This window comes from Rhopalosiphum maidis, chromosome 2 (assembly GCF_003676215.2).
Source record: "Rhopalosiphum maidis isolate BTI-1 chromosome 2, ASM367621v3, whole genome shotgun sequence".
In the NCBI taxonomy this organism is placed as follows: domain Eukaryota; kingdom Metazoa; phylum Arthropoda; class Insecta; order Hemiptera; family Aphididae; genus Rhopalosiphum; species Rhopalosiphum maidis.
In genome coordinates, this window is record NC_040878.1 from 23,365,737 (window position 1) to 23,390,515 (window position 24,779).

The following is a 24,779-nucleotide window of genomic DNA, read 5'->3' on the forward strand; positions in this document are numbered from 1 at the left end:
GTTGTTTTAATCAGTGTTGTTAGGATACACACTGGCGGTGACGACGGTGTCGTCGACCCTTCTCTAGTAACTTTTTCAGGTTTCTCAACCCCTTTTTCTTAGCTTAAAGTTCCTCTTTCGTTCTTGGAAAATGAAAAAACAAAAAAATTAAAATCACAAAAACAAACGGGACCGGTAACATTGTAATGAAAAACTGTTATTTATGGTTGGCCATTATTAAAATTTGGAACAGAAAAGGCGAAGAACAAAATATATGACAAAAAAAAAAATTTAAAAATCAAGTATTTGATAAAAAAAAATATTTGTATATATAATAACAATAATAATAAAAGTCTGTCGACCAAAACACTTCGATGCATATTTATAACCTGAGTAGAACACGGTCAATCAAAAAGCGGTGGTTACTGACCATTTTCATTCAATCGGTATTAGTAGTAAGTATGAAGGGTAGGTTATATTCTAAATACGTTTCTGAAACTCGTGTTTGTTTAATATATTCAAGTATTATGCACTTATTGAATCTAAATATTTAAAATTAGAAAATATGTTTGAAACATCTCTATTGAAATGGGCATTGGATTAATAGGTGACTGGTTAATTTAATAGCAAACTTATCTTATTATGAAATGAATTAATTACTATTATGAATGTGATTAATGTAACAAAATGTATTAAACATTTAAAGCATTTGTTTTTTTTTATATCTTATATCTTATATATATATATAATGGGTATATCATAAACAATGTTGACACCTCTCACAATAAATTAGTAGGCATATGCCATAAACTAACGCAATACAGAACAAGCATCTTGCATGGCCTCTTAATCCTCCTAAAATATAAATTATATCAATTTTGTTACGAGAAACCCCAAAGTTTGATGATTAGATCATTGTTTTTAACATTCATTATACGGTTCGTAATCTAAAACGAGAACGATAAAATGTGGGTCCTTGGTAAATGGAATTTAATACCCTCGAGTAGATTTGTTTTCTCTTAAAAAACACACACACTTTGAACTTATATATTTGTATTATAGTGATATCGTCTTGTGGAGGGATTTAAATCACACCATTTTGGTTTTACGCCTTGTGATAATGTTATTAAATTATTTATGACTGAGATACATAGTCGGTATTGCTTTGTGACGAACATACATTTTATAAATTATATTCGATGCGTGTCAGCTATTACAACACTGTAGCCAACTTTCCTCGGTCTCCCCTACCTTTTAAAAAAGCAATAAAAAAGGCCCATTTTCAAAAACAAACAAAAAAACACACACAAAAGGGTACCTAGCCCGGTAAAGTGGTTTATTTTTTCCTAAAAGACGTGTTCTCACGACAAATCGTCGAAATTCTCTTCACCCACGTATACCTGCCCTATAATGACGCCGCTACCAATAGGTTAACTGCTAACAATATATTATAGCAACGATGATCCTTCTAGCCTTTGCGTGCATGGTCCGTTATAGGAATGGACCTTTGCACCGGAACGCCGTTATAAGATGACCGATGGACCCATGCGGGACGGAACGTTTCACACGACGCGGGGCCCGGCGGGGTCCATAAAGACGTCGCGACACAAGACGAATCGTCGCCGTTTAAATGGTTTCAATTACGGGCGATCGCGTGATTCGGCCCGTTTCGATACCGTACGCGATTCGAATACGTTATAATATTATACCTAATAATAATAATATACGGTATAGACGTATACACATTTTATTATGTTGTATAATGCGCGAAGAGCGTTTTCGCACAGGTGCGCGCGCTGAATATTACAATGTCTCGTGGGAAGGTAATAAAAACGGGACGAGAATATTATATACATTCGAATGGGCTCGTGTATAACACAGTGTTTATATGGCGTGTGTGCCGCTATGGCCGTACATGGAATGCATGTTTTTTCCGCGTGACTGTATACAATAATAATAATAATAATAATAATAATATCGTCGACGTGAACCGCGGCGAGAATCCTGCGCGAACCGTATTGCGTTATACGCGCGTTGTCGACATCCTCCACACCCTCACTAACACGGACCCGTTACGACCCACCACCCTCAAAATGTCTAATATATATATATTCGTTATTTTTTTTCCAATTACACCTTAATGGTTTCAAAATATAATACGATTTGTATTTATCCGATTCGGTAAACATTACACCGTGGATCTGTGTGGTCGATTTTCCGCGTCTCACGGTAGGAAGATGGGTATGATGGAATGCTACCGCCGCTATTGGTCGGTAAAAATTTAACGTTTAATCAATTATGTTGGTAAAACCATATTATAGTATCGCTATGTTGCTAAAATAACAGAGTAAAATTACGATGACAATTCATATCTCGTTTTACTTTTCACTTGGGTAGAATCTTGATTTGGAAAACAAACGCACTGATATAGTAATATACATTCTGTTTTTTTTTATTTTACAATAGAAAAATAAAAGAAACGAATATGATGAAAATATAATTTTAATTATAAAGTATATCATAATAATAATATTTTTTTATTTGATAAAATATGGAAACATACTAAAATTATCGTAATACAAGAAAGTAGAACTTTTATAAAAGCATTGCATGCATAAATAACTAGCACTAATAATTTATTTTATATAATAGTTAAATTTAAAGTTAATTTTAGAGCCAATGATCAAGTTTATATTTACAACAATCAGCATAATTTGTATAATTTGTTGTACACGTTTAAAGTCGTTCTTAAAATGTATAATTAGTAATTACACTAAACATTTTAATTTTTTATTATGTTATTATGATATATATTTATATTTGTGTGTGTTCTAAACCTATTTGTTAAAAATTATGACTGAATGTTGATTATAATTTTCCATTAAACTAAATCGCATAAATTTTCACATTTTTATTTTTTCAAAAAATTATAGTCACACCTCACACGTAACAAATAAGTTGAATAAATCATAACCATGTTATGTAAGTTAAGACTAATAGGTATATTTTATTTAAAGCGGACGTTCCAATTCTTTGGATGCGTAATATTGTGTGTATAACCTACCATTCATTAATATCGATTTAATTATAAATATTTCGCACGAATTCACTGATGTATAATATGAATGGTGGTATTCACGTGCCATTTTATCGGTTCGTTCGCGCGTGGACGTTATATGATAATAATATTCAGCTTTTGGCCGAGAAAACTATATGTTGCGAAAACCCTTTATTCTCAGACTTTGTGGTGTACACGGAAATAACCTCACGAATTTACGACACCCTTTCAGGAGATGCTTATCACTTTGCAATTCAAGATAGCTAAAAACATACTATATGATGCCACGTGCTAAACCCTCGACGAACCCTTTCGCAGTGCAGTTTGAAGCTGCCGAGGACTAGACTTATTCAATGGCATTTTTCGAACGGCCTTATCAATAGCAGCAATCAAGTGATACATTTTCGACAGGAACAATAATAGTGCATCTATATGGTTATATCCTCACACATTCGTAAAATATGTTTTTAGAAGTCCACGTTATAAATCTATAATATAATATTATTTGTAACAATTAATTAAAATCAGGGTGGAGAAAATAAAGTATAATATGTATTTTTTTCATTTTTCGAAAATTCGACACTAGTACGATAATAAGTAAATGTACTTGCAAAAGTATTTCGAGACCCTTTTCACGGGTGCAAGGAACCGGATGTATGAACAATAGGCATTTTCCCAAATGAATCACATATTGAGGCGTAGATTGTTTTTTATTTTACTCAGTGGTCTACAGTATAATTAGTAATTACTTGAATTATGTTTTATGTATATTTTTCTACGGTTATGACATTATGAAACCAAAAATTATATATAAATTTGAACTAAATGTAATTACTTGATTATTAATAAAATACAGTTAATTAATTTATAATAAGTAATTAATTATGATAATAATGATTAAAAATAATACTTGCGTTATAAAATTATAAGATACAAGAAGTTCATATTTTATTAGTTAATTCATTACAACCTATAAGCAATGTAACTTGTCAATGTTTTACGTCGAATTTAGTGTATGGAAAAGTAGTGTAATTTGCAATAATTTATACTTTCCATTTAACTTAGAGAATAACTCGTATATTTATATTAAAAAGTATGTATCATAATGTTAGTATAATAACTAAAAAATATATATATTTACTAATTTGTGTGTTTTGGAACTCCCCTCTCTCTTTTTAATTCTAATCATATCTTAAGATGCCTGATGGCTGATGCTATGTAATTTCGCCCATAAAAAATACTGTCAACGGAAAAATGATCGAACCCTATAAAATCAGCTAAATTTGATTTTTTTTTTTTTTAATAATTAATAGACGTCAAATATTCAACTTTGTTTTTCAATAAATTAAAAAAATTCGTAGAATTGTATAAGTGGAAGGTTCAAATACATATTTTAGTATTTAGCATCTATAGTCACTATAAGTTATAGTGCTAATTAACATTTTAATATTGGTACATTTTATAAAATGATTTTTTTTTGTGTATGATTAAATCACAGTAGTGAACTATGTTTTTTTTTACTTATACATAATAGTTAGCTCGCGACAGTGGAAAAAAATAAATATATTATTTTTTTTAAATAAAAACTAATATTTAACGTCAGTCACTGTTGACACTTTTCGGGGTCTATCCGACGGGTGATTATTATCTGATACGTATTCGACACGCCCTAAGGGAGTTGCTTTGTACTACCCGTACACATTCACAGAGCGGTTAGATCGGTTCGTGCCACAAGCAGAGCTTAGCAATGTAAACACCATCAAAGTTTTTCGATTCATAGTGAAACGCGTGTATTGTGTGCTAGTAGTGCAGCACACACGTTGCTGGAGTAAGATTTATCGCATAAAAATAATATCGTACGATTCGTCGTTGGTAAAACCCATTTCTGGACATCATTTGTAACGCGAAGGAATGTCGCAACAAAAACACCCGTTAACGAATCATTACCTCCGCAAACGGCTCTACAAGTTATTTGATAAATTACTGTCCTGCAGCAGTCCCTCGGACGTATCCAATATCGCCCTCCATTTGTAGAACTCTCGTCACTCGTTATGAGTACTGTGTGCACACCCCTCCGATTAATTTTTTTCCTTCCAAATTTCTCAAAAACCCACTCGTCCCCATGATTACCGAAAATTTCCAATAAAACGACTGCAACTATAAACACACACTCGCGCGCGCACAAACGTTCGTGAACCAATATAATATTATTATTGTTCCTAAACGGCGACCATCACGTAAACCCAATAACGGCGCGCACAAAAATATCCTCTTAAACTAATGGCCTTTTACCCTTCCGCCGGCCCTAGGAGACATTCCGCGGTCATTATGCTCCTCATATTACTTTTGTTTTTCCCCCGGAAATCTTTATTGCGCTATTATATTATACGGAATTGATATAGGTTTCCTCTCGGATTCTTTGACGATATTCTCTGGCGAGTGCGCGCGCTGCAATTATACGCGATACGCAGACCCGTGAAGGCGACGTTTCATCGTCAACGAGTCTACGTAAGTACGTACATCTACGTAAATGAAAAAACAACAACCGTGTTATTATAATTGGACTTGGTCGTGGTTCCGTGCATTTACCTATATGTTGTATGGCATGATGCTAGACGAGAAGTTTTCGAGTACCGAATTATCGACGACGGTGGTTGTCAAAGATAATAATAATATGATATTATATTGCTATTGCTTCATCGGTAATTCGTTTATACACGGGACGCCGCCCGTGTGTGTACACTGAGAACACAAGTTTTAAACGCACAAGAAACTTATATTGAGTCCCTGCTCTTCGTGTTATTTGCGGTGTCAATATACTTTGAAACGATGTTTCTCAGCGGACTGGATGACGTATACGTACTTACATACGCATATTATGTTCGTCTAACTGTAAAACTCCAAGCACTATTTCAGAAGATAAGTATAATATAATATTTATTTCGTTTATTCTAATGCCGTGTCGTGCGTATCTATATATCGGTTTTTGTGGTTGATATCAGCGATATGCACAGATCTAATTATTTTTACACTGCGACTCTTCAACTATGCGCAGATAATATGACATGCAATACTCAAGATGGGATAAGTGTAACGTAAAAATACATTACTTTAGTTCTATGTGTTTTTGTTATGCAGATAATTATTGCAGGCTCATGTTAGCTTAAAATTGTGTAATGAATTACACCATTGTAACTTGGCCAGGGGGTGACCCAGTCAAATATAAAATATTCTTGGAGAATCAATAGACTCTGTAGATATGATTATCGTAGACAAGGACCAATAGATATTAAGAACTTAAATATTATAAATAAATAACCAGAACTCATTTTCAGTTAATATTAGATTATACTGCCTACTAAATACTTTCAAATCACTAATAAATACTTATAAATTAATTAAAAGAAGTTTTACAGTAAGTTATATTAGGTAGTTATTTTATAGTTATATGAATTTGTTGATCTATATAAGTCGTCTATCATTTTTTACACCAAACTAATGTTATTAGATGGTGTACTTAAGTATATTGGCGATAGGACTTACAGTTAATTGTGAATGAATATAATATTAGTGCATTGGTTTTTAGTTAATCACATTACATCGCTACTATGTACGTAATATTATACGTGTATAGTTAATATACTATATACCCGAAGATCATGTAACGTAGCTTATTTTTACAAAATATAATATCATAGACATTATTTTTTTCAATTTTATTTTAAAATGTTTGACTTATTGCCCAGACAGTTTCTGGGGAAAGTTCAAAATTTCATAATTTTATTTGATATTTAACAAATAATATCCATATTATATAAGTTTATTCATAGATAATAATACAAACAACTATAATTTGGCGTTTATTTCATCAAAGTACCTCATATTATTTGATCGAAATTGACGGAATATTTTATACATAATATTGTTTATAGTCCCCATTGCACATTATAGTTTTATTAAGTATTCTATACTGTTGCACATTCCCCCTGTAGTGATTAAACTCTTATTAAACACCATAAAGTACCCATAGTATAAAGAAGTCTCATTATGTATTTAGCACGTTTTTTATGTTAAAAATACAATTAAATGAAAATAAGCGTTTTTCTTAAAATAAATTTAGTTTCGAAAAAGTATCGATTTAATTTAAAAAAGATAGCAGAAAAAGTTTGAAAAATCATAATTACTAACAATTATTTAGAAATATCCTTTATAAATAATGATTCTCGATGTTAATATATTAGTATCAATAATAAGATATAATGAATTTTGTACGTCGAAATGTGGTTATTTACTCACCCAACTTCATACCTGACCTATTTTTAATTTACACTTATTTTTAAATTTTTAATCGGATTTTACAACATTATTATAATTTTGTGTTTAATTTTACGCATATATTGATTGATTTAAAATAGTGCTTTTCGTAGAAATGAAATATTACCTTCTGAAATATAATTTCTTTTAACCGAAGACGTTACGGGTCAATTTTGGCGGAGTGGAGCCAATTTAATCCCAGAATAATGTTCTTATTAGGGACGGAAACTCATAAATGGCAATGTTTTATGAGGGCTATTGACTTGAAGGGAGTGAAGAAGTGTGTGCACAGCCTAGTTTATTCTTTATTACTTTTTAGAAGCATGACAATAACTTTATTATTATATACCCATAAGTAGATTTAAAAAGTATTACAGAAGTTATACTTAGTAAAATATATAAGCATATATTATATATGCACATATTATTAATATCTTATATTATATTACAATTTTAAATAATATTTAAATACTTACCGTTTATATGAAACTAATATATTATTATAAAAGGTTATAGTATACAATATTACTATATACTATGTGTGAACGTTTTTCAAATCGTTGGTTATTATTGATAGATTTTACTTTTTTAAATATACATTTATTAAATCATTGAATCGCAATTAAAATAAAATAATATTTATTTTGTAAGTGGTAGGTATGTTTTATTTAACTTAAATGTGAACAATACATCAAAATTAAGCAACATCTCATGACTAATGAGAAAGTATTCATTAAAATATATTTTCTTTACTTGTTGAATCGTTAGCAACTATTTTTAATTTATTCTTAATAAACAAACTGCATTATATATTATCAAACTTTGAACTGTTTCTGTATAAAAATTCATAAGAATATAAAAAGTTTTACAATGGGCATACTGCATATGATATATTATATATTATATACAACAAATAGTGAATATTATCTTATTCGAATTATAGAAATCGTAGATCCGAGTGATATGTAATATTTACGCACTCATTTATTTAAAATTTTCAAATGGTTATGAATCGATTTACTATTTTCATATTATAGCACTAAATAAACATTTTTTTTTTTAATAAATTATTTTTATTGCCAAACTTGTTTATTTGTTCTAACACGGTATATTATGTTCTATATACTATAATATACCGTGGTTCTAACAGTCAAATTAATATTTTCTAGAATCTAAATAATAACAACTACGGATCCAGCAATACGTACATTTTAATTCAGATTAAATCCAAGATGTAACAGCTTTTTAACAAATATTGATGTAATAATCTGTAAAGAGCATCGCCGTGCGTAATCTCCAAAGGCTTAAATTAACTGTAAATACCTGTTACCGCCATTATTTTTTAATCCCTAACAGATTTCTAAAAGTACTAGCCATGTACGTACTTTTGAAACTGCTTCGTGGTTTAACAAGCGCATATTGAAAATTAACTATCTGACGTGACCGAATAAAATCCGTTTGGGACATAATAATCCTATTGCTTGTTGGTCGACTACCCAATAGTTTTATCAGTGCTGTTGGTTACACACCGTTTTCACTTATACCGTTTTATTCCAAAACAAAAAAAAAAAACTTCATCACAGTATTTTATGTAAATATTGATAAAATAAATACTTAAATTAAAATGTTGAAGTAAAATAACTGTTGAAAAAAAATCTCTGATGAGTCAATTAAATAAAAATATAAATTAATTGGTTTAAGTTTTTATGTTTTACGCCAATCATAGAGAAATAAGATTAAATATATATACGATTCTTAGGAAAACTCAGTTTACTGCAATGTCTGAACTTATATAAAAAAAATAACATAATAAGAAAAAAATATTTAAATATGATATTACAAATTATATACATGGATAAGTGATCATAATTTATATTTTTTCCCCTGAAACAACAAATGTATTTGATTTATTATATATATATTTTATACGGAAGAAAAAGTCGATTCCTAATAAATTAAAATCGAAATATTAATGTGAAAAATGTAATGTTAATTTCTCTCAATGAGAAATCCAAACATGTTAATTTCTAACCATCTATATTTTTTTATAGTTAATAAAATAAGTATCGGAATGATATTGTTGTTAATAGTTATACATTTCATTGAATCAAAATTTTATTTCAATGACTACAGAACAGTTTTGAAAAACAATATTTTACATTTTAAAATATAATACAGTATTAATAAAATATCAATAATCAGTTACAACCTTATTTATTACTTATTTAATTATAAACATTTTTTTTAAATAAATAAATCGGTAAACATAACACATTTGAAATATTTTGATTTTTAGATATTATGTTCGTTGTTATTTGTTAATTTTAGCAAAAAAAAAATAACTCACCATAGTAAGACTAACATTTTACATTCCGTATTCCATAGTGAATGTAACACTATATGACTAAATACATCCGTTATACAATAGCTGAAACGAAACAATGTAAGGTTAAAATGGTTAAACCCATCCGTGCACTACTAAGTCTTTAAGCACAGCCAATGAGGCAACATGCGTTTTGGAAAGGACAAACGACAAGAAGCCACGGAATTTAGATTACTACGAGAGATATTCAATGTCCTTTGTAGACGAGTCTGCCGCAGTGGTCCCTTTCGTATAAATATATTGAAAATAAAACATTCCTCGTTGAAAAGAAATCATTTTCAAGTCGGCTAAAATAGTGCTTTTAAACCGTTTACACTATATAAACACCAAAAGATAAAAATTAGGATTTCGTAAGTTGTAGGAGCTGCATATTTTTTTATATTTTCTCAGTGTATAACGAACCAAATTTACTCATTTTTGCACAGAAAGTGTTTGTTTTGATGTATATATTTTTATGTTTTTATTTATTTATTTTTACAACTTACACGTTTTATAAGTATAAAATTTCACAAGTATTGAAAATATATTTTTTTAGTTCTATTTAGGTACTAGGAATACTTTTTTTTAATTTAATAATCAATATCGCAAACCGACAACCAGTTTTTCATAACATCAAATCTTTCTTTTTCATTTATTTAATAAATTAATTTTTAATATTGAAATACACTATCAATACAACAATGTTAATAAATAATAATGTAACTATACATTTTTTTTATTTCGGCGAAAAGTTTTGAATATTTAACATTTTTGATTGCATATTTTAGTATATATTTAAGGTTTTTTTTGCATAATTTTTCAATTTTTTAAGTCTTTTAACTTTCGAGTACTAATATTGATATTTTTACTGTGAAGCGTTTCTCAATTTATATATTTTATTATGTCTCAGAAGCACTGAACGTTCTTCAGTGGAAAAAATCGTAATTATTATTAAGTATGTTTTACAATAATATCTATATATTATTTAAAAATCCGTATTGGGCACGTTAAACGAAATGAGTGCGCTAAAGTTGAATAATAGCAGCAGATACTGTTTGAAGAAGGGGCTCAAAATTATTTAAAACAGAATGTTATTATGTATTATGATATACACACAGGTACGAAAGACGTATTTTTGCAGTAATAATATAGTTTAACCTCATCCAACACTGTACGAAACGGGAGATCGAGCACTCGATATTTGGCCTGGCGGGTGATGGTGTATAATATACGCGTACGTCGATGTGTGTTTGTATGTGTGCGTAATAATATTACTTAACACGCGGTAGACACGAAGACGCGGAAAAGTCACGGTGGCGGGGAGTGGGTTAGGGTGTGGGAAGGTAGTCTTAAAAAACAACGGCCGTGTTATCAAAACGTTATCTGTTTATATCCGGTCGCGCGTTACGTTTTTCCGGGGAAAATCTGGTGCCAATTAACGTAACACTAGTAGACGGCGGATGGAGCTCGATGGTGATGATGGTGTAGGAGGTGGTGGATGGGGTGGATATGGTGATGTATACATGGGAAAGGGGGTGAACGCCTCTCGGCATAGCAGCCCGCGGGATCGGTGATTCGCTGGGGTTGTATATAGGAAGGCGCGCACGAAGAACGGAAAAGATTTATGCTCGTGAAGTACATTATCTTGTAGTCTCAGACGGCTAATTAGGGAAAAAGCGTGTGCAAGATCCGGCCCGTGTAGCCCGGGGGCCCGACGCGACGCGCGGTGTCGAACGGATGATAGTGGGGCATGTGGGTAAGTGAGGGGAGGTTTTTCCACGTAGGGGTACGGGTATACTGACGAGATAATATTATAAAGACTTATTTTAACGACACAGTTTTTTTTTGATATATTTTTTCGTGACCGTTTATACCGCGGTTATCGCCGTCATTTCGCCATCGGCAATAATAGGAACACAGGACAGTTTTTGAACAGAAGCTCGTTTTTACTCAGTGTTTTTTTTTTCTGAAGTTACACTACAATTTAATATATTATTATAATACGAGAACATGAAAATACCGCCTGTCTGTATAGTATATATTAAATAATCATATTAAAACATTATGAAATTGGTATACTGCATTCTCATACTTTTCTTAAAATTGACCTAAATACTAATCTACTATATTAAAAATAATTTTACAAGTTTCGCATTTTAAAATTGTTTATTTTTGCAGACGTAAGAATACCTAAGCCGATTAATTTATACAATTATAATACACAAACTGAAAATTGTTCAAAATACACCAAGTGTCATATACTTGTATCCAATTTACTGCCAGGATGCAGGTGAATTTCCTTCCTCGGTCGGAATTTTTCATAAACATTGTACACAGACACTGAAATTCCGATGAGCCGAAGTACACTAAATTCAAATTATTTATTACACCAAGTGCCATATTTTATAATTGTTTATTTTTTATCGGGTGGTCATGTAAATATGTAATACAGCTAATTGTATTATTATCTTTTATATCACTAATAATACATAAATACAGTGGCGTATTTAAAGGGTAAATAATCTCTCTATTTGACTTTTTTGCATTTATCATTTATATCCATAATTCTCAACTGGTGTGTCACAATTCATTCTCGTAATGGGTTACAATGGTTACACCAAAAATATGCATCAAAATTCATAATATTCTTTGGTTATAATGATTTAAGTTTTTCGCCATTTTATTTAAATGAGTAACACTGATATGACTTCCTATAAATTAAATTCATATTGTTGTACTTTTTATTTAAAAAAATAAATACATTTCTATTGTTGTGCGATCATTGTAATAAAAATAACGAATATTGAATAATAATTGATTATATAACTTACTTTTAAGTATATAGAATTATGTGCCTTAAAATACGTCTACTAATAAAAATACATTGCCAGTTATTATATACATTATTTTTATTTGATATAAGTCAAGACTTATCTCAGAACAAAATATGAAGGGAGTTAGATTGTTGGCAGTGTAGTCTAACAGTTAATTAATTTTAATTTCACGGATTTTCAATGTTTTCAATTCAACAGAATTTATAAATTAAGATTATCAAATGATAATTTTGCAAAGAAAAACAGGAAATTACAGTTTTTATTATAATTTACAAGAATAATATATACATTGAAAGACGAATTTTTTAATTCTAATTATTACACGTATTTCTTATTTTTTTAATTTTTGTAGATTATTTCCCCTTATCAATTTCTTCAATATTCCTTAATACCTATTTAAATCATACAAATTCGAATTAAAACGACAAAATGTAAAACAAAAAAAAAAGTGTTATAAATATAACAATACCTTACGTAATTATAACTACACTAAAAATAAACACGAATATTAAAGCAAATATTTCTAGAATAATATTATCATTTACTAGGGTATATCTGTGCTGTTACACTTGTATCACTTGGGCATGACTATTGAGAGGAAACAAAACGTTATAGGGATGGCAAAGCTTTGATAATATTAATATTTAATGTACAAGAATTATAATATCAAAAGGCCACTAAAACTTACCACACAGATAAGTTATATTTAATTAATTAAACTTTCCGGTCTAATAAGTTGTTCTAATTTACTTTGTAAGATTGTTTTCCGGAGGAGTCTAAGATTCTGTTACAAATACTATTTGCGTTTACACCAGGAAACACTGAGGAAATGTCGGAAGTCCGTATACGCAGGGTTTTTATTATGGTTATTACACTTGTGTACGTACGTTAATGTGAAAACAATGGTTGTGTGTTAAATATAAATAAGACAATTCAACAAGTTGAGAGTTTTTATTACTTATTATTTGACGGTGTCGTAACGATTATTGTCCGAGCTTTGTGGGACAAATGACGAGAAGAGAATAGGGGTACGTAAAAAAACGGAAAAGGAAATTAGCCGTTCCGCGGTTGAAATTGAATGGTGTGCAAGGAAAAAAAGAGACCGAAATAATAATAACCCTCAGTGTACGACTGTTTCAAATTCGGTAAAATTAAGTATAAGATTTTTGGCTCCTTGTTTTTATGCAAATATTTGTGAGATTCAAAAAAACTCGGTTTGAGAAGGGGCAAAAGGACTATGAGCAAAGACAATGGTGATAATTGAGAAAACCTACAGGGGTGAAAACTTGTCAGTTTTTCGGAACAATTATTATGGGGTGAAAATATTCATATATATATAAATATGTATGTATATATAATCTTAGCAGGTCATCTGCCACTGCTTTCTCTTTATACAAACGTAAAAATCTGTCTAAAAAAATTGCATCTCATTTGACATTGAAACAATAGTCTCGGTTCAGCTTCTTTTGAATAATAATTTAAACTGAACCGAAGTAGTTTTGAAAGTTTTAAACCGTAGATGAAACTCATTCATAGCATCTTTTTTGGAACCATGATATTATGATCTAAGGCTCGTATGTATATATAAACAAATTTTATCACGTAACTTTAATTGGTTATATAACTAATTATGACTGATATTAATAGAACAAAATTAAATATGTACAAACTAAAATATAATATTACCAATCTATAGGTTTATTTCACTTTTATTATATACTACTTTAATTTTAAATAATAATAATAATAAATTAATTATGATTATAACTCTAAACAGGTTGGAAAATAATTTTTGTAGTAAAAATTTAAATGTACAAAAACAGTTAAACGTATTAGTCTTATAAAATGGAAATTGTTACTATATTTAAACATACGGTAATTTATTATATTTTATAATAATTAATAATACATTAAAAAAAAATATTATTTTACGTAGATGATAAAAATACAAATACATACGACAAGAAATTATATACCTATATAATTTAAAAATAGACTCATCGTCGTTAATTGTATGTTATTATTTTGTTTTGTGCAGGACACTTAATTAGACTAGCACAAAGGATAGCAATAACTTTATTTAATAAGTTTAATCTTAAATAGTAAATTTAAAAATTATAAATTCTATAAAATAAAAAAAACTTCCGTAGGAAAATAAATTGAATTTTTAGTATTATTAAAATTCAACGTGTTTTAAAAAAACAAAAATAAAAATTATTAATATGCGACGATCTACAATGTTGTATAAAAAAATATAATTAATATTCATTGTGGATACCATAATGCAAAATTTATGAACGTCATTTGATAAACATTAAAATACAATACCGCTACAACGAATATTAGTAGAAATGAAGATGAAAATGCATTTTACCCCTTTAAAACTGTGCCTTTGGACAAATGGTTCGGATAAAAGGATTGCACTTTGATGGGTCCTACTGATCGGGTAGAGCGTGTACAAAATTAAGTGGACAAACGTTTCTTCTCAGTAGCTTTGTCGTTAAAAGTAAACTTTTGTCAATCGGCCTTAAGACTAATCAAAAGGAGGGGCTAAAAAGGAGGAAAATTAGATTAGCCTTTTCTCTCTCCTGTAGAGTTGACCCCTTCATGGTTTTTAATTAAGTTCAATTCTCTCTATAGCGGTCAGCCGCCTTTTTGCACATTGCATACCGGCGGAATACGATTAAATCCCGTCTTATGCACTCGCCCTCACCTCCACACCACTACGCCCCAACATACAATAATTATGAGCGTCCATACCGTAGTATATATAGATGGTGAAGCTCGAGCAGCGGTTAGTTTTTTATTGCCTGCGCGTCTGGAAAGTTTTCTGCCTGTCGATGCAGAGGCCTTAAGATGCACTTGTGCAGCATGCGCGTTTCCCCTTACCGAAGATTGGCTTATTGTCCGAAATTCAATTAAAAACAAATCCGATTTGAATGTCAAGTATTGTTTATGCACACGGTCATATATATTACATATATAAATACCTACGTTATATTATATCATTATATTATGCGTTTAATTATCATTGTATTATTTATATATATTACTTACCTACCTATTTAATATTATTTTTATTTAACTTTCGCATACTTGAATTTGAATTCAGAAAAAAAAATGTCAACCGTCGTTGGACGTTTCGTGAGAGAGAATAACAAGTAAGTACACGTACCTATAATTTACTCGCATTGTATATTATATGGTACATTCATAGTAGTACTCATTTCAATGAAGTGTTTTTATTTAATTTTTTAATTTTTTATGTTTTTTTTTTCATGTTTGATAATATAATTACCTATAATGTTAATTAATTAAAAAATTAAAAATTGAATACGATTTAACGTAAAAACATAGAATAGAAGTATCATTCAATAAGATTCATTACGTTCGATAACGACAAAATGTAATAATCTTACAGTTTGCGTCCATTTAACGCACAGACTAAAGTTTAAATTAAACTGCAGTTATTTATTGATTAGGTTATTGATATAGTGCAACGTCGTGTACCAGAATGTATAACAATAGTCCAAACGAACCTAATGTAATATTATTTTTCTTTTGACTTAAATGTATTAAAATAATATATATTATCATATTGCGTACATTGATCGAACATTATACGTTTTATTATTATGGTTACGCTTAAGATTTGATACGTTTTGGTCGGAGCAATATGTTTAAGTGGTGCTCGTGATGGGGTGGTGCAGAAGTGGCAAATGTAATCATCGCTGAGACGCTGACATTGATGGAATATAAGACACACATAACGCAGAGACTTTAAACAACTTTAATTATTTAATACGCGCATTATGTTTACGGTCTTTAGCCAGCAAGGAATGAGGCAGTTTTAACGACGTTAACGCACGTATCATGTATGTGTTTATGTCTTTATTTCGTTTATGAAATTTTACTACTTTTTATGAATTCAAACATTGTTATCGTGTCCGAATCATAATGTATAATGGTCAGCCAAATCCATTGTAAGAAAAAAAAATATGAAGCACTTTATTAATTCATATTTCATAACTGTATAAAATGAATCCGATTCAGATAATAATATTACATATTATTTACCTAATGATAGTTTCAATACGTGACATAACAAATATTAAAATGAGTATTTAATTTATTGAAACTATAGAAATCATAGATGATTTAATACACTCGAATAGATATGTGTTTTAGTGATTTCTTTATGATGTAAATTTGATTCGTATTATTTTTAATTTTACAAGTACAAAAATAATTTTCTTGTTATTATTTATAGCTTGTGTAAATTATTATTCAGAAAATATGAAATATAAAATATAAGCATTTAATTAAAACAATTTTAGTTGTTGGAGTCAACATAATTTGTTATTACACTAATTTATTACAACATTTGATTTTGTTTTCCAGTCAGTGTTATTTTTTTTTAAATAGTTTAGCTTTTTGTTATCCACAGGTACACATACCTATATATATATATATATATTACAATACACGAAAAAGAAGTCAGAATTTTGTAAACCATGTTGATAGTAGTATTACACAAACGCGAAGCTTTTTACTCGAGGGTTGTGTTTGAACAAAATATCCTTGCAACTGTTAGAAAGGGTTTGCGAGTCCCCTCAGATTTTTATATGTTTGGGGGCTTGCAAAAGTCAGAACATAACACACTATATAGGTAGGTGCTGTTCTTCTACATGTGTTAAATTTATCACCTATGCAATTTAGTTTGTATAAAATCGTTTTGTTATTTGACCATAGTATGCTTAATTATAGATATTTAAAACAGACATTTAAACATATAGTTTTTTATATACATATTATTTATAAAATACATTAAAAATCCATAAACACAAAATAAAAGAATAAGGAAATAAGCTAAAAATAGGTTTTTATGGTTGAGGGTAAAAGCAATATGGATGAATTTGCTTTCGTTGATTTTAATTTTCCATAAAATGAACCATTCTTGTAGTTTAGTTAGATGGTTTTGGAGGTTATTTATGGTAATGATGAAATTGGAGTGATATGAAGTTATAGCTTATCGTCGATGAAAGTAGCTGGGTAGTGTTGTTGTGGTAGGTTTGCCATAAATGAGTCTTTATATTTTAGAGAGTCGGGGAAAAGCACACTTATATCGAAAAATCAAGAAAACCATTTATTTATTTATTTATTGACACGCCATATTATATAAATTATAAGAATAATTAATACTCAGTGATCACTTTTAGAACCTTGTAATAAATTCAGACCGTATATTCACATAATGTAATATTAACGTACCTATCATCTGATTTTTTTATATTATTACTCGCATAACCCTTCATTGTATTAATTGATGGATTAATCGTAACATTTTGCATTATAATAATAATAGTATCATGTACTTAAACATGACTATCCAGTTACGCATTGCACGCGGATATTGTTAAAATTATTCATTGTCTTGAATTATATTATAGTTGTAATGTATACGTATAATAATGTAGTGTCGTGGGTAGAACACAATAAGCTGATATCCATCCAACTGTAAAACTTTGTTAATGATGCGAAGGGGTTGAAAGACAAGATTATGACATTGGAACACATGGGCTATAATTTTGATGTATGCGAATATATCTTATAAGTACAATAGCAAATAATCAAAAAGTAAGAACAATAATTCAATTACAAAAATTATCTTCCATGAAACACGTCTAAATAGTGACAATACCTAAAAGTATAAATATAACGGCTTACTCACGTTTTTAAAAGTGGACTGCATAACGCGCTTTTATTTGAAACTGATTTAAAAATGTTAAGACAACTTGAGTGGATTACGTGAAATCGCCCATGTACTTTATCTGTAGCTCGTATACAATATTGGTTTATGTTTAAGACATGATATAAAGCGTTCAAAGTTTTTCAAGTCCTTAGCCTTATCAAATTATAATAAATATGCATTAAATTAAAATTTTATTTTTCATTAAACATTTTTATTTCCTTACTGTTTGGGTCACTTGACTTTGGCCTGTATTGGTATAAAATAAAATAAACGGCTAACTAGGAAATTATTGGTGAAGATTTCGAGCCTATATGACAAAACGGGTAGACCAACTTGGCATACGTAAACGCGTGTATGTATTATATTATTATTATTATTATTGCACGGTTGTGATAACGTGACGCCGCCGCCAACCGGATTGATAACCATCGCGTTTGGTCGTCTTTTATGCGTGGGCACGAGTCCATACGCACATACACGTCGACGGCGGGTCGTATTAGTGTCCGCCGTCGGCCCACGTTACCCTTTCTAAACACCACCACCGCCTACGATGCCACCGCGAAAGGGTATCTGAAAGATGGTCATTTATCGTATGGTCGGGGACTTCGGGTCAATTAGTCAACGCGTGCTTTATCTTGTCCGCGCGTCCATCCCTATGTATATAATATGATACGCACGCGCCACACTCGTTCGGCCGGAGTACTGCGTGTTTAAATATAAGAATAGGATAACTGAGCTTAGCTCCACGGGTTCATGTTTTCAAAAATTATATTTCTTTAACATATTTTTCTTATAGCAACACACAAATAAGGATGTTTTATAAAAGGATTAAATTTGCGATGCGTTTAATGTGAAATCAGGGATTTAAGATCAATTTAGATCAGGTTGAAAATATCATTTAAACCACCTGAAATGCCAAAGAAAATAGTTTGGTCATTGAAATGTATTTGTTGATGATAATTTTGTAACTTATACATTATTTAATATTTCTTTCCATTCTATCTTCGAATTGTAACGAGGATTTTCTTGTGGTAAACAACATTTGAAACTAATTTTTGTTTTTTTATTCTCGAGTCTCGATTACACAAACATACTCAAATTTTTACCCTAAACATTGGGAGCTATCATGATAATGTATATATATTTAACAACCTGCAGCTGGGCTTACTGGGCAATGAAATCCCGCTGAAGAACCGCGCCAAAAAGGATACGGTTTGTATTTATTTAATTTTTAAAAGCTAGAGCGACACACGTGGCGATTAAAACGTTTTCGAAACGCGTTTCACACGTCCACCGTCCTTCCACCCACCGGTCGGCCCGTGAAAGTTTAAGTCACGATCTGCAGCAGTGGACCCGGAGCCACAGCAGCAGATGTCGTCGTCGCCACCGTCCTCGTCTCCTCGTAAATCACAAACTAATAATACGAATATGCCACCGCCGCGTCGAGAGCCGAAAACCGTGTGTGCCCGCGACGTTCGCTCTACACCCACAACCCATCCGCCCCATTACGGTGACGGTTTTTTAACGACGTTTGACACGTCATGCCGGACAAACGTATACATTACGTGCGTCACCCTTTTCGTTGACGACGGCCGTGGTGCGTGCCTCGGACCTTGTCCCTGCGACCGGCTACAGGTGTGCCGCGCCAAGAAAATTTCTCCGGCCACTCCACGTCCCTCGCCCCTTCGTCGTACGCGACACCACCGATCGCAACCCCGTAAACCACCCCACCGCGTTAGTGGGTTCCGATAGTACGTATTATATAACGTTAATGTTTTGCAAAGTTCCCCGCGAGGGATACTTTCCCCGGGGGTATATCCGCCACCGCCGTCGCTGCTGCTGCCACCGCCGACAATCTTCTGTACATATTATAATATGTATGACTCGTATGCGGCACGAGTGCGCGCGCTCTCGTGGGTGTGTGCCGTGTGGCTATATTAGTGTGTGTGTGTATGTGTATTTGTTTGTACACGTAGAATATTATTACGTGTTTTGTACCATTTAATGTATCGACGATTTTGCCACGGCGGCAGTGAAGGCGTCGCCCGAAAATTTCGTCGTGTATACGTTGTTATGTATTATTATTATTGTTTTTGCCATCTACCGCGACGTCTCGAAAACACGCGAACCGTTGTTGCCCTTATATTATTGTTATTATTGCAATTGTTGTTAGCAGAATTCGTTGTGTTCGCGTATTGGGTATTGACCGGTTATAACAATAACAAAATACCGTATTTTAAACGTATTATTTAAGTGTATTAGCTGTGCGTCTATTTCACTAACACATCCATCATCCAACAATCGAAATTGAACGAATCTATAATATTCAATAGTATAGTCTATAATATTCTCATATTCACTAACGTACGAAAAAAAAAAGTATAATAACTAGTGCTTTTTGTTTGAGAACCAATGGTGTCTAACGCAAACTAAGCTTATATATAACTTAATTTGTTTTTACAACATTTAATACTTACTTGACTGTTTATAGAATTTAAAACGTTACATAAAAATATAAAATAAGTCTTTTTCAACGCCCTTTGTTTAAATATTTTCAATTAAATTATTCTTAACGCACATATTTGTAAACATAATGATGAAGTATAAGTATAACTCCTTGTTTTAATAACTTTTTTCAATAAGACAATAAAACAATAACATTAGAAATTGTGTTGTAGTATGATGTTTTGGTTTTTATTTATTTTTTAATATATGCATATTTTAAAGTTAGGTAGTTATATTGTTCTAATTTGATTTGTTCATTTCTCAAGTTTATACTTGGAAAATTGTGTAAACACAATTTCCATCAATTGCAATTCACAAAAACTTCATTAACCTGACAATATCAATGACTCAATATCGGTTTAATAACATACGCCATAAATAATATTAATTACTTATTAGTATAATACCTAATGTCCATTTAGAGATTATTTTGCCTCGCAAACATTTTTAAATCGGTCGATTACAATTTTAGAAATTACATCTACGCGAGACTGCGTCTACAATGTCTTTAATCCACGCAAAGTTCGGAATTTTAATATTACAATATAGTCGACTTATCCGAGTGTGAAACTATTTATCGCTTTTACTCATCGTAGTTTAATCACTTGAGAGCGTCTACGAATGTTTTCTAATACATATTTATTATTATTGAACGTTCTCCTCGAAAGGGAACACGCGTATACATTAGGTCATCAAATAGTGTATTCAAAGTGCAAGACGTTTGTAACATCGAAAAATAATCGTCATTGTCGTCATCATTCTTGGTAGTATTGTAAGGCGGTCGGATGGAGACGAAATTAGATTGAGGTGGGTAATAAAATCCGTTTAGTGATGCGGGGGAACCGCTGCTACAGTGAGTCCGACACTATATTGTAATTATTTAGGTAAATACGATGCGAATAATTATGATTGTTTTTTTCAAATTTTTAAGTTACGGTAATACCGCGCAGTATTTTATACATATCGCGTATATATATATATTATATATATTATATACACACATATAATACTAGAGATCGCGTTTTACAGAATTTGTTGGGGTCAGGTGTGTGTGTCGCATATATATGAGACGGTCTTTCGCGGGCACACGGCGATGACGAATAAGAAACGAGTATTACTATCGCTGGTGCAGAGCAAGAAAGAGAAAAACTGTCGTGGGTCCTGGGAAACCGTGGCCGTGGGGTCTCGGAAGCACAGTGCGTGTTTGTGTGTGTGTGTGTGTGTAAAGCCATGGTCGGCGGGTGTTGTCGAAAGGTGGGTGCGGGGGGCAACCGGGGGAGGTTTGCTCGATGAAAAACCGTTTCGAAACTTTAACCCCCACCACCCACCCGGGTTAGTTCCACGACTAAACCACCTGCCCGTTCGCCGTGCCACCCGCCCGCACGTCGCCGATCAACCCGCCTCGGTCTCACCGTAAAGCGCGCGCGCCGCCGTCGACTGGTCGGCGGGTGGCAAAACTTTTGCGCCACTATATACCACCGGCTAAAGTTCGCGTGGGTCGGGAGGCGTGCAAAACTTTCCGACCGTGCGCACTGCCGTCCAGAGGTGGTCCGTACGCGGCGTAACGGCGCGGCAGTGCCGACACGTCAGCCGGGCGCCACGGCCGTGTCGCGCGCGCGCGCCGCCCGACCGCCCGCCCGCCACCCTCGCGAATTTTCCGACAAGCTCAATTATTACGTAATGGAAAAAGAAATAATCCACACGACGATTCCCGAGTCCCTCCGAGACACTTCGATATGATATTGTTATTAATCTAATGATCTCAATAATCGACGACCGTCTATCGCCATGGTACATATATACTAAGGTTTTTAAAATTTTCCACCAGATGGTTTTTTTCAAAAGCTTCGGGACAAAAAATTTAAAATAGAGACCATCTGATTAACACATCCTAGTCTATAACCCATCGATGTAATCGAAAATGTATAACGAGCCCGCGATGGTATTAAATTTGACACGCAGTCGGGTGGTTGATTTTCTATCGCGAGTGTCAAAATTATAGGTGTTGTATATATTATATCTCAATACAGTTTTTTCACAAGCTTAATTTCCGTGTCTCCCAGAAATTAAACTGTCGGAAACTTTTTTTCTTTCATTCGTAAAAAGTATTTTATTATGATATAATTAAATAATTGTACTGTATATAAATCATAATATTGCGTAATAAGGTGCTACGAGACGACTTATAAAGACAATTTATAATAATATACGCGGGGAAATATTATACAACAATAAAAACGATATTGAACGTTTTTGAGTCATGTTAACAGTAATAATAAATCGTTTATAAACTAAAAGTTATTGTATGCATTGTGAATAAAATATTATTTTATCAATAAAGAAAAAAGTTGTTCAATAAATTATTCTTATAATTTATTTAAACACGATATTAAATATTAACTACTGTTATATGACACTAATAATTATAATTTAGTGATTCGCTATATTTGAATAAATTTAAACTCATCTGTTCTTTCATATACCTACCTATTAAAATTTAATATTTTGATATTTTACTCATAGTATTTACTATGTTTTATGTTAGTAAAACATGTAAAGATAAGTAAGACATTTCAAAATAGTATATACTTGCGATTTTTAAACAACATAAAATATTAAAATGTTTACACTTACACCAGACATTTAGTTTAAAAGTTATTTTCAAATTATAATTTTAAAAGTCAACGACCTCAATCTTAAACTTTTATGCGTCGGAAAATTTGATCATGTGGAATCACTATATTTTTTTCATAAACCTAATTACATGATATATATAGTATATTAATAATCACTTAGATTCGATGAAATCGTACAAGATAATTCATATAGATAATGCATAGCATAAATATATTATGATAAAGAGCGTAGATGTGATATTTCGACACTTCAATTCATATTTCTTTCAGTTTTATAATTTAACCTCTTATCGCGATATTTTTTGCTAAGTACATCGTCCGAGCTACACATACGTTCACATTTGCAACTGGAATTCGGTGAATGTAACGGCGTTGCGTTTCAAGTGAAAGTACTGTGCGTCTGTTGCACATTTATAAATGATAAACCTCAAAAACTAACTTACCGTGTAGCACCTTCGGTTGCTCAGTTGGTAGAGCGGTGGACTGTAGTGGTTGAATAATCTCAGATATCCATAGGCCGCTGGTTCAAATCCGGCCCGGAGGAACCGATATTTTATATTTTTTTCTTCTGATATTATAATATGTTTCTATTGGCCCAGATATTGTAAGATGTGATATTCAACTTTTAGTAGGTTGATGGAAGTCTCATACTTTCTTGGAGTATTTAAGGTGAAGGAGAATTTAGCAATATGCGGAATGTACGACAAGGTGAGGGGAAAATTTAGAATCTCTAAAAATGTAGCTGTAACATTAAACCAAATATCTAATGAAATATCCCCGAAATGTTAAATTATTATCGGAAACTCACCTTATCAACCAAATGTTATGTAAACACAGAAATCAACACAATAAAATAACTATATTATTATTAAGTATGATGTTATTTTAATCTCTTTAAATTTTCTACTGTATTACTTTCAATTCAATGTTGTTTAAATGTTATATTTTAGATTTTCCAACGAGACAATTTTTTTTTTATTATTATTATTATTATTAGCAAATGCTGTTGGTAACTTCATCTATAAATTATTATTTTTTTGTTCTATATTTTTTCGTGCTGGTCATATGTGGGATAGTATTAGTTATTATTATCATGATATTAGATTTTAATAACGTTTACATAACACGGCCGAATCGTCGTCATAATCGGATTATGCGTTTGCGGTGTTTTAGCCTACGTCTCATATTATTTTTGACGTAGGTCGAAGCCACGGCACGGCCGTCCGTTCGTCCATCCTTTCTCGTGGCCATAATATTATAATATACGACGAGATGACGAGATGAGGACCAGATTATACTTGGTCACCGGTATATGGCACCATAATTTCCATAAGCACAA

The 24,779-nt window shown here is 31.6% G+C and overlaps 1 protein-coding gene and 1 non-coding gene across 5 annotated transcripts in view; both read left to right on the forward strand.

The window, feature by feature from the left end:
• The window catches only part of LOC113551188, a 234,434-nt gene that overhangs the window by 105,987 nt on the left and 103,668 nt on the right, over positions 1–24,779 (forward strand). The gene's annotated exons all lie outside the window — the stretch shown is intronic.
• On the forward strand, positions 23,893–23,984 carry Trnay-gua. Its single transcript is given in 2 exon segments — positions 23,893–23,929; positions 23,949–23,984. It is a non-coding gene; the product is annotated as a tRNA-Tyr (tRNA).